This window comes from Nelumbo lutea, chromosome 1 (genome assembly GCF_056320005.1).
Source record: "Nelumbo lutea isolate HS-2025 chromosome 1, American lotus-T2T, whole genome shotgun sequence".
Taxonomy (NCBI): domain Eukaryota; kingdom Viridiplantae; phylum Streptophyta; class Magnoliopsida; order Proteales; family Nelumbonaceae; genus Nelumbo; species Nelumbo lutea.
In genome coordinates, this window is record NC_142684.1 from 37,414,086 (window position 1) to 37,422,396 (window position 8,311).

At 38.6% G+C, this 8,311-nt stretch overlaps 1 long non-coding RNA gene across 1 annotated transcript; it reads right to left on the reverse strand.

Annotated features, from left to right (window-relative positions):
* Window positions 1-4,376: 4,376 nt before the first annotated feature.
* Window positions 4,377-4,953, reverse strand: LOC148874302 (uncharacterized). Its single transcript, XR_016103153.1, has 2 exons — window positions 4,734-4,953; window positions 4,377-4,632 (listed from the first exon to the last, which is right to left on the reverse strand). It is a non-coding gene; the product is annotated as an uncharacterized LOC148874302 (long non-coding RNA).
* Between the last annotated feature and the right edge of the window lie 3,358 nt (window positions 4,954-8,311).

The following is an 8,311-nucleotide window of genomic DNA, read 5'->3' on the forward strand; positions in this document are numbered from 1 at the left end:
GTTGCAGTAATGCCAGCGGACAACGAACTAATCTCTGAGCATGATGCAAAGGTACGACATCCACTTAAGTCACAAATATACCAAACATAAAACATAACAAACGTACGCATATAAAGATTGAAGGGAAGGGAGATCCATCATATGGATGGCTGAACCATGCAAGGTGGTTGGGTGAAATTTCAAAAAATTCTTTCTCCCTTCCGGGAATCCTATTCCCTAATTTAGAAAAATTGCATTTTTCAAGGTTCATTCTTGAAACAAATTGGACCAAATTTGTAACCAAGATTAAGGGAGGGATATACCTGATACGGAATCAACAATAGTTCCCAATGCAGGTGTTCATGCCCAAAGAGTTCACCAAATCCTTCATCCACTGAAGATGACACAGTTTAGGGTGAGACAGGATCAGCAAAGAGATTCTTCAGCATGAACCCCAATTCTTTAGCAAGAATCACGCAGGGATGTGAGCACAACTTCATATTGTTTCTTCTAGCAAGAAACAATATCAAGATCCAAACTTGATCACTCCAAGAACTGGAGACTAAACAGGGTAGGGCAGCAAAAGCAAAGGGAGAAAGCAGATTGCATAAAAGAATGATCTCTCTGTAGAATTCACCCTTCTAATTCATATCCTTTCAAGATCAACTTCCTAATCAAATTAGGAAAGGGTTCTTTGATCCAAATCGTTTTTTGGACCTAGACTCTTAAGTGGATAAGACTTATTTTATCTTCTTGTTGATCCCTATCTAGATATAAACCCAAATTCACCCCTTTTAATTAATCCAATTAAATCTAGTTCAAATTGGGCTTTACGCCCATTAAGCTTTCAGGCTCACTTCCTTTTCATTGCTGGCTAGCTTGGCTCTCTTTGTATGGTGTAGGATTCTAAAATTGATCTCCACAAAAGGCATATGGGTTCAGCCTAGCCTCTGTTACAAGGCCTGGCTGAATTCACTGCAGAAGATAGTGAACCCCTGAGCCCATCAGTATGGGCTTTTAGTAGGCCCAACATTTACAGTAAATGGTCATTGGGACCAGCCACCTTATGAAGGCCCAGAGACTATGGACTTAAGTGAGATTAGCCCATTAGTTAAAAGCCCTAAATGGTCTTACACTGCCTGACAAGAAAGAACCTCTCCCTCGGTTGTAAGGTACAATGTTGCAATATCTACTCACATTGATCCTAGGAATTAAAACATTTTGCAAACAATTTGTGAAACCATAATATATATGTATATCTCTCTCTGTACATATTTTGCAAAACAAATCTCAACACGTTTGAAATCGAGTCTAGGGGTTAGGTGTAACTTTTCAGTTTTTCCCATCTATCTTCAAGGTCCAGGGCATAACTGGAAAATGGTCCAGTTTAGAGTTTCAAACAAACCCACACTACACGTGCTTCAGATCCCACCCTAGCAGCTGAGACAAGCCACCCCAACCGACTTGGCAGCACATTAGTATCAGCCTTGACAGGATAAACCTCCCCAAGTCTATTCAACGGCTGTGAAGATTCTAAACTAACAGGAGTCTCTTAATTGTCTAGTTTAAGGGTATTACACAGAAACACACCATAATAACATGAATCAATTATGCACTTTATTCATTTACAATAAATGTAAAAAAGTACATCAATTTGATTAGAGTTAAGGGCATACATTGTCTAATAGCTCCCACTTGCACTTAGGTTCAATCGGGTACAAGCCAGAGTCCCATACTTTCCACATGTTTCTTAAACACTTTTTGTGTGAGTGTCTTAGTCAATGGGTCTTCCACATTCTCCGCTGATGCTACCTTTTGAATCTGGATGTCCCCTCTACTAACAATCTCCCGCAGTACATGGTATTTTCTCTCGATGTCCTCCGATTTCGAATGGGCTTGTGGCTCTTTATCTTGAGCAATGACTCCAATGTTGTCACACAACTGTAGAATGGGTGATGTGCTGGACGAAACAACTCCTAATTCTTGAACGAACTGTTTCATCCAAACGACTTTCTTGGCAGCTTCACTTATGACAATGTACTCGACTTTGGTTGTGAAATCTTCAGTGGACCCCTGTTTGCTACTTTTCTAGCTAACTGCACAAGACCCCATCGTAAAGATGTAACCAGATGTAGACTTTCCATCATCTGGGTCTGACTGGAAGTCGGCATGCATTTGTATACCCTAGGAATTGTAGTGAACTACCATCGAAAACTAGACAAAACTCTTTTGTCATTCGAAGGTATTTCAATATGTTTTTCACAGCTATCCAATGCTCCTATCCTAGGTTTGATTGATATTTACTTACCACACTCATTGCTTGAGCAATGTCAGGCCGAGTGCACAGCATGGCATACATGATGCTCCCTACGACTGAAGCATAGGGAGTCTCTCTCATGCTCTCAATCTCCTCGAGAGTCTTGGGAGACATACCCTTGAAGAGAGTGACTCCGTGCTTGAAAGGAACATTTCCTTTTTTGGAGTTCTTCATGCTGTATCTCTTGACAATTTTGTCTATGTAAGTAGTCTGGGATAATCTTATTATCCTCTTTGATCTATCTCTATAGAGTCGAAGACCCAAGATGTAGGAGGCTTCTCCAAGATCTTTCATATAGAATTATTGTGAAAACCATACTTTCACAGCAGTTAACATTCCTACATCATTCCCAATGAATAAAATGTCATCTACATACAGAACCAGGAACGTAACCTTATCTCCCACTGTCCTCTTGTAAACACAGGGCTCATCCGGATTCTGGTCAAAGTCAAACTGTTTGACAATAGAGTCAAACCGGATGTTCTAGCTCCTAGAAACTTGCTTAAGTCCATATATGAATCGATTAAGTTTACACACCATGTGATCATACATCATTCCAAATCTTTGCAGTTGCTACATATAGACATTTTTAGTAAGATCTCCATCGAGGAACGTGGTTTTGACATCCATTTTCCAAAATTCGTAATCATGATATGCTGCTACAGTTAGTAGGATCCTAATGGACTTGAGCATGGCCACTGGCAAAAAGGTTTACTCATAGTTGATTCCTTCTTTCTGAGTGTACCCTTTCACCACAAGATGAGTTTTATAGGTCTCTATCTTACCACTAGAGCCCTTATTCCTCTTGTAAATCAATTTTCAACCAATTGCTTTCACCCCATGGGGTGGGTCTACAAGAGTCCAGACATTGTTGGTATACATCGAGTCCATTTCGGCCTCAATGGCATCTACCTACTTCAAGGAATCTATGTCCAATATAGATTCCATATAACTTACGGGATCTTCCTCAATGTTCATGGCTTTCATCAAGTAACTTTCTTGATCATAGCCATAACGAACTAGAGGCCTAGATACCCGGGTGGACTTTCTAGGTTGGTTATTTTCTAAAGCTTGTGGGACATCTTCCACTACCCCTGGGGTCTCCTCATCAAGAACAACTTCCTGATGATGATTGTCCAGGATATAGTGTTCTTCCAAGAAATGGGCATTTCAACTACAAAACACATTTTACTCATTTGGGTCAAAGAATAAATAACCTATAGAGCTTTTGGGGTAACCTACAAATAGGCAACGACCGGTCTTGGATTCTAATTTGTCAGCACTTGTTCTTTTAGCATGTGTTGGACATTCCCAAAACTTCAAGTGTCTTTCACTTGGCCATAGCTCATATGGAGTCTTAGGAATGGATTTGGTTGGAATCCGATTCAGTACGTATATCGTGGTCTCTAATTTGTAACCCCAAAAGGATATAAGCAATTTCGAGAGAACGGAATATATCTAATAAAGTCCGATTTCTCTTCTCCAATACACCATTTAATTGTGGTATAGTATGAGGAGAAAGTTGTGATACAATTTCATTTTCCCTTAAGTAGTCTCTGAATTCATCAGAGAGATATTCGCCTCCTCGATATGATCAAAGGGCCTCAATTTGTTTTTCCAATTATTTCTCAACCTCTTGTCTAAGCTCATTGAACTTTTCAAAGGATTCGGACTTGTGTCTCATTAGGTACATGTAACCATACTATGAAAAATCATTGGTAAATGTTATAAAGTAAATGTGTTGGTTACGTGTCGTAACATTCATGGGACCACATACATTAGTATATATCAGGTCTAGTGTGGCAGTAGATCTTTCAGGCTTACTTGTAAATGGCCGTTTTGTCATCTTGCCCTAAAGGCAATGTTAACAGGTTGGAAGATTCTATGGTTAAAAAATCTAAAGGACCACCCTTTACCAACCTAGTGATACGATTTATGTTAATATGGCCAAGTTAGTAATGCCATGGGCACGTAGGATTAATTGTATCATGTGTTCTTTTCTTAAGAATTACATCCGACGTAGTTTTGGTTAAATTAGTTTCCAGAGAATGATGAAGAACATAGAGACCATTCTCAAGTTCTCTGTAAGTAAGGAATTTGTTATTCTGTTTAATAGTAATCACATTACTGAATAAAATAGAATAAACATCAATACACAATTTTGAAGCAGAAATCAAATTTCTTCTCAAATTAGGTACATAAAGACAATCTTTAAGTAAAATAACTCATCTAAAATATAATTCTACAGTTCTTATGGTTGTAGATGTAACAGTTGCAGAAATCCCCAAGTAAAGAGTCACTTCTCCGTCACTCATCCTTCTGCTTGACTTGAACCCCTGCAATGTGTTACATTCATGAGTAGAAGCCCTGGAGTTAATACACCAGGATGTAAAAGTAACCAATAAATTAGTTTATATGACAAAGCATTCGAAATTACCTTACTTCTTGGTCTCCAGATATTGAAGACAATTCCTCTTTTAGTGGTCGGTCTGCTTACATAAGTGGCAGACATCTAATATCTTATCCTTCTACTTCTTTTTAGTCTTGTCAACTTTCTTTTGAGGCTTCTTCTTTGCCTTCTTCTTCTTCTTGTCGGATTTTCCACTTTCAACAAGCATAGCAATTGGCCTATCCTTATTAATCAGTTCTTCAGTCATCTGCAACATATTGTTGAATTTTGAAGGCTAACTTTTAGCTTATTTATGCTATAATTCATGATAAACTGATTGAAGGAGGGTGGAAAACAGTTTAGAATAGTATTTGAGTGGTCATAAATAGCTTTAGGACTTTTTATCGAGTAGAACAATTCTGCTCTTCATACATTGTCCTTAGACTATCCATGATATCCTTGGACACTTTGATCTTATCGAACTGTCGTTGTATCGGATTGTCTAAGGAAGCTATGATATAACACTGGGCAAGAGAATTTTTCTCCTCCCATTCTTGATACTCTTTCTTTCGAGCCAAGGAAAGCCCTGTCACCTGGACGTTCCAGTGTAGGGTTATTGGGTACCTTGTCCAATTTCTCGGACATCAACACCAGCATATGGTTACGAAACTGGTCAGCGTAGTTTGGGCCTTTAAGTTTATTATCGTCTAACAATTTGGAGAAATGTCCGTTTGCCATTTCTGATAAAAGATAAAGCAAATTATTAGTCCACAACCTAAATTGATTCATGTTATTTATATAGAAATGACTTTTAATATATGTTCCATTTTCATTTTTTCATCTCTAAGATTTTCCTCCTATCCCAGTGATGGAGACGTGGTTATGTCTATGGAAATATGGGAAATCATATACGGTGCATGGAGCCAACTGTTTTAACTACAAATCCCTACCACTTTTTGTGAAGGATAATATCCACTCATCTTATGAGCTTTCCCTTTGGTCTTTGTCAGACAATGTTCATTGCCATTTTAGGTTAAGTCTTTCTGTCTAGTAAGTATAGACCCGTTATATTCGTGAACGCCCAAGGTACTGTGAGAGAGTCTTCCATTTTAGGATATGCCCCTCCCACATCGGTCTATGATGCCCTTATCATCTTATGAAGCAATCAAACAGACTCTCCAGCAAATAGATAGCCCAATTTTATGGTGCATCTCCTCATTACTGATAATCCCATCTTCATGTTAATGATGGAAGGCCTTTAGAGGTCATATGAATCTCTCTATCACAAGCACTTATATATCTGGAGGGAACAAGTTGTTACGTCTCTAGATCTTATTTAGGTCAAAACAAAGTGGCTCCCATAAACTTTCTTAAAGTTAGATTCAAATGGGCCCAAAATGGCTAGGGTTCCACACGGTTCATCTTGAAGAGGAAGTTGATCTAAAGCCCATTGAAAGGGAGATCATCCAATAATCTTTAGGGCACCATGGCAATGATGTGCATTCAGCCATGGTGTGCGTAGAGAGCCACTAATGAATGAACATGGGTCAAGTGCTTATGGCCCATGTATGTAGCACATCACACATTACATACATCCACATGTATGACAATTAATCCAATTAATCACATCTACTGAAAAACCCTAATTAGTTTTAAGTTAAATCCATATCAGCCCATTATAGCCCATAATATTATCATATAACATTATCTATGTATATGGGCTGAACTGCAAAAGGCGGTTCAGCCTATATAGCATTTATGCTGAAATAGGGCTAATGTAGTTTTAACTTAACAAAACTAGGTTTTATAGGGTGGGCCGAATTGCATCTTATAATGGGCCACCAAACCCCTGGCCCAAATCAGAATTTGGGGCTAAGAACAGACCCCTATTGAACCACAGGTTTGGTCCAACCAGTTTGGACAATCTTGTGTCAAACCGGCCTAGGGTTTGGTGTCCATTGCAAGATCCAATTCAAGATTGTGATCTGAAATCAATTATAGCCGATTAAAGACAATCAAGAATCAACAAGAAAACACATCAAAGGGCTGTACGTGTGATTGCAAACCTGCAAAACAAAGGGTTAATCGCAGATTACAGTTTCTTTAACTGCAAAAGGTCTTCTCTTCCTCCACGTGCTCCAGCAAGTCTTTAGACGTAAAAAAATAGAAAAACCTAATTTTCTATTAATTTCATCACATCAAATCCTATACATTTTGTCTAAAAAAAATATTTACAAACCAAAATGAATAGAATAAAAAATTGCAAGGTGCGCAAATGTTGGTGCCTTTAAAGAATTCGATCGCTATCACATGACAACCCAAGAATCCAAGAAACAATTACAGAACCATTCCATAATCATTAAAGAATACTAAAGGATTAATTTCAGATCTACATGCCCAAAAGCTGCAAACTTGCGCAAATCGGGTAGAATAGTTTCTGCCCATTTGCGCAGGTTCAGATTTGGTCCAGATTTGGTTCAAGACTTGAACCTAGCTCTGATACCACTAAAGGGAAGGGAGATCCATCATATGGATGGCCGAACCATATAGGGTGGTTGGGCGAAAATTCAAAAATTTCTTTTTCCCTTTCGGGAATCCTATTCCCTGATTTAGAAAAACTACAACTTTCAAGGTTTTTGAAACAAATAGGAACAAATATGTATCCAAGATTAAGGAAAGAATATACCTGATATGGAATCAACAGTAGTTCCCAACGCAGGTGTTCATGCCCAAAGAGTTCACCAAATCCTTCAAAGATGACAGTTTAGGGTGAGGCAGGATCAGTAAAGAGATTCTTTAGTAAGAACCCCAATTCTTCAACAAGAATCACGTAGGGATGTAAGCACAACTTCAAGATTGTTTTTTCTAATAATAAACAATATCAATATCCAATCTTGATCACTCTAAGAACTGGAGATTAAACAGGGTAGGGCGGCAAGAGCAAAGGGAGAAAGCAGATTGTAGAAAAGAATGATATCTCTATAGAATTCACCCTCCTAATTCATATCCTTTCAAAACCAGCTTCCTAATCAAATTAGGAAAGGGTTCTTTGGTCCAAATCTTTATTTGGATCTGGACTCTTAAGTGGATAAGACTTATCTTATCCTCTTTTTGATTCCTATCCAGATATAAATCCAAATTTGCCCCTTTTAATTAATCCAATTAAACCCAGTTCGAAATGGGCTTTAGGCCCATTAAGCTTTTAGACTCACTTCCTTTTAATTGCTGGCTAGCTTGGCTCTCTTTGTATGGCATGGGACCCTAACATTGATCTCTACAAATGCCATATGGGTTCAGCCTAGCCTCTATTACAAGGCCTGGCCAAATTCACTACTGAAGACAATGAACCCCTGAGCTCATCAGTATGGGCTCTTAATAGGCCCAACATTTACACTAAATGGCACTTGGGTCCAGCCACTTTATGAAGGTCCAATGACTATGGACTTATGTGAGATTATCCCATCAGGTATAAACCCTAAATGGTCTTACTCTTAACCTCTCAGCCCATAATGATCAAACACTGCCCGACAAGAGAGGAACTCTCCCTCGGCTGTAAGGTATAATGTTGCAATCTCTACTCACATGGATCCCAGTAATTAAAACCTTTTGCAAACAATTTGTGAAAT